This window comes from Dipodomys ordii, unplaced genomic scaffold, assembly GCF_000151885.1.
Source record: "Dipodomys ordii isolate 6190 unplaced genomic scaffold, Dord_2.0 Scaffold69, whole genome shotgun sequence".
Taxonomy (NCBI): domain Eukaryota; kingdom Metazoa; phylum Chordata; class Mammalia; order Rodentia; family Heteromyidae; genus Dipodomys; species Dipodomys ordii.
In genome coordinates this window covers 1,857,954-1,861,326 of record NW_012267285.1, presented here as the reverse complement: position 1 = coordinate 1,861,326, position 3,373 = coordinate 1,857,954, and positions in this window count along the sequence as shown.

The window sequence follows — 3,373 nt, the reverse complement described above, 5'->3', positions numbered from 1 at the left end:
CGTGGCGGGGGCAGGTCACGCGGGCTCCCCCCCACCTCATTTCCTTTCTATGGATAATTCAGGGACTACAGGAAAGCGCCCGCAGGGGTGAGCCGCTCGCTCCGGGGAGAGCGCCGAGGCACAGGCCTGCGATCCCAGCAACTCAGTGGCAAGATGGCAGGCCGAGGCCTGAGCCAGCAAGGGAGGAGGACCGGGGTGTGAGCCAAGAGGAAGAGCGCCCGCCTGGGAAACAGGAAGCCAGGAAGGAAGGCAGGGAGGGAGGGAGGGAGGCAGGGAGGAGAACCCCCCCACTGGGGTACCTCAGGCCCTGGGACCCCAACTTCCATCCTCAGCCCCTCCCTCTCTGGGCATTTCTATGGCCACAATCACCAAGGAGCGCAGCCCTGCCCGGCCATCGCCCCTCCCAGGCCAGCCTTTCCCCAGCTCCCACTCATGAAATGAAGTCCTCCTGTCAGTGAAGAAACGCCTGAAAAGAATGTTCTGGAAGGTTCTGGAGCCTTGGTCTTTCAGAGCTGTGAGGCCCAGGCTTCTGCAGAGGCGGTGGGATGTGGGCAGGGGTAGGGGAGGTGGGTTTTAGTGATTTGGGGGGGGGGAAGTTCACTATTTGGATTTTCTTTTTGCTTTTTACATTTTTTAGACACGGGGCTTGAACTCAGGGCCCGGGCGCCGTCCCTCAGCTCTTCAGCTCAAGGCGGGCGCTCTACCCCTTGAGCCACAGCTCCATTTCGGGTTTTCTGGTGGTTCCTGGGAGATCAGCGTCTCACGGACTTTCCTGCCCGGGGCTGGCTTTGAACCGGGATCCTCAGATCTCAGCCTCCCGAGTGGCTGGGGTGACAGGTGGGAGCCGCCCACCTATTTATTTATTTAAAATGTTTCCTCCTTCATCTTTTCTCAGACCAAATAGAGACGGCGAGATGCTAAAGACGTGTACAACTTCAGCATCTACGCATGACACTATCCGCAAACAGGGGAGACGTGTTGGTTCTGAACGTGGACACCAATCTCAATCTCTCTCTCTCTCTCACACACACACACACGTCTGGCAGAGAGATGTCCCCTCTGACACATAATCACAGAGTAGCTCTGAGCTGTGGCCCGCAGAGGGGAAGAGGAACACGGGTAATGCCAGCGAGGACAGACTTCCCGGGCAGCGAATGAAACACTTCCCGTGGTATATAATTAGCGGGGAAGAGTTTTATTTCTCTGTGGTTCAGGATGGGGCTTGTCCTTCTTTCTGTTTAGGAGAGCCAGAAAACTGGTTTAGGCCAGTCTGGAGGGAGGTTCCCTTAGCTGTGATGACCAGAATTTTCTCCGGAACCTGGTCTGAGCATTGGCAGATCTGTGTCCCTTTCCTGATACCAAATAACTCCGTCTGCCAGATGGCAGGATTTGAACTCAGGACCTGGGCTTATTGTGCTCGAGGCTGGCGCTCCACCACTTGGAGTCCCGGCTCATTGGGGATAAAGAGTCTCCGCGGATTTCCCTGCCTAGGCTGGCTTCGAACCACGATCCTCAGGTCCCCAGGGCGGGGCTCCTGCGTCTGGTCTACGCCAAGTTCAAGTCTGGTGGCAGGCAAGCCTGCAGGGCCCTGAGTTCAGTCCTCAGCTCTGCGGTAACAAACACACACACAAGAGCAGCCATCTACAAGAGATGAGCAGAGGGCTAGAATGTCAGAACAAAGCTCGGGAGGTGGCGGAGGTCGGAGGGGTACCGCGGCGATGGGCTCAGGGCTTCCAAGATCCGAAGCCATCTTCCCTTCCTTATTCTCTCCCCCACCTATGCGTCTTTTCCCGACAGCTCCTAAGACTCCTTTTAGCTCCTTGAATTTCCCATCTATCCATATTATCGGATCCCTCTCCGGGAGATAATTTTGCTGGTGGATTTTTGCTTCTTTTTTGCTATTCTCATGTTCGCATGCGCGCGTCTATCGATCGGCTATTAACTAGCCACAGATCTATCACTATGTCTGTATCTGTAGCTCATGTGTTATAAATACAGCCGATGCACATATATATTCAGAAGGATGTCATCTACTCAGGAAGAGGATGGCAGGGTCGTGTTCCCAAGCCAGCCTGCGTGGGGAAGTCTAGGAGACTCTGATCTCCAATAAAGCACCCAGGAAAAGACGCAAGTGGCGCTGTGGCTCAAGCGGTAGAGCGCCCGCCTTGAGCTGAAGAGCTGAGGGACGGCGCCCAGGCCCCGAGTTCAAGCCCCACGACCGACCAAATAAAAAGAATTGCCTCCTGGGCAGCAGGAGTTTTCTTTCCTGTCTCCTCCGCCCATCTCCCTTCATTGTCCTCCTCCCTGCTCCCTCCTCCCCCCCTCCCTCCTCCCCACTTGGTCCTCCCTCCTCTCCCTCCTTCCCGTGGCTCAGTCCTGCCAGTCCCTCTGCTCCTTCTCTATCCCACGCCGCGTCAAGGTCACTTTGAGTCCCATTTCTGGGGGAGAGCGGCCTCCTTTGCCCGTGGACCCCCCCACCCAGCGTGTGACGTTTTGTAGTGAAGGAAGAGGCCATTTGCGGTCACCTTTCGAACTCAGCACCCCTGTGTGGCTTCCGGCTGCCAGTGGACGCTTCCTGGACGGAATGAATGAATGAATGAGTGAATGAATGAGGTACTTGCACCGGCCTGCTGGTGGGTCACACCCTCAGTGAAATCTGGGAGTCCGGGGGTGGCGGTGGTGTCTAGGTCTGTGTCTGAGACTGGACGGGACAGGACAGGGAGGGGACGCGTCCGCCGCTGCCTGGCACTCTGGTGGGACAGTTGTCCGTGGTCCTTGCGCGGGGTGGGGGTGGGGATGGGGGAGGGATTTCCCAGGATGCCCAGCAGCATGGTGGCTGGCCTGTCCCCACCACAAATGCTTCCTTGTCCCCCCCGCTTCTGGCCTTCTCTGGGGCCAGATGTAGCCATTTTCCCCCCTGGGGCTTAGTTTGCAAAGCTGGTGGCTCAGAGGGTTTGTGGGAAGTTGGTTCACGCAGCTTCTCAGCTATGTGGGGGGGGGCAGACAGCAAGGGGGGGTCCCCAAGATGAGGGGGGAAGCCATTGTTGACTGGGATCTCCACTGTCAGAGGGACGGGGTGACTCGACCCCCCAAACGATCACTACCTGTGTGGAGGTGCACAGAAGGAGTCTGAGCTCCTCAGCTCCAGTGAACCCCAAAATGCTGGACTTGGGCGTGTGACTCAAATGCTTATCAGGCTTGGGGACGGCACCGTGGTCCTGAGTTCAAATCCCAGGACTGGCAGAAAGAGAGAGGGGGGGGAAGGAAGGGAGGAAGGAAGGGAGGGAGGAAGGCAGGAAGGAAGGAAGGAAGGAAGGGAGGAAGGAAGGAAGGGAGGAAGGCAGGAAGGGAGGAAGGAAGGAAGGAAGGAAGG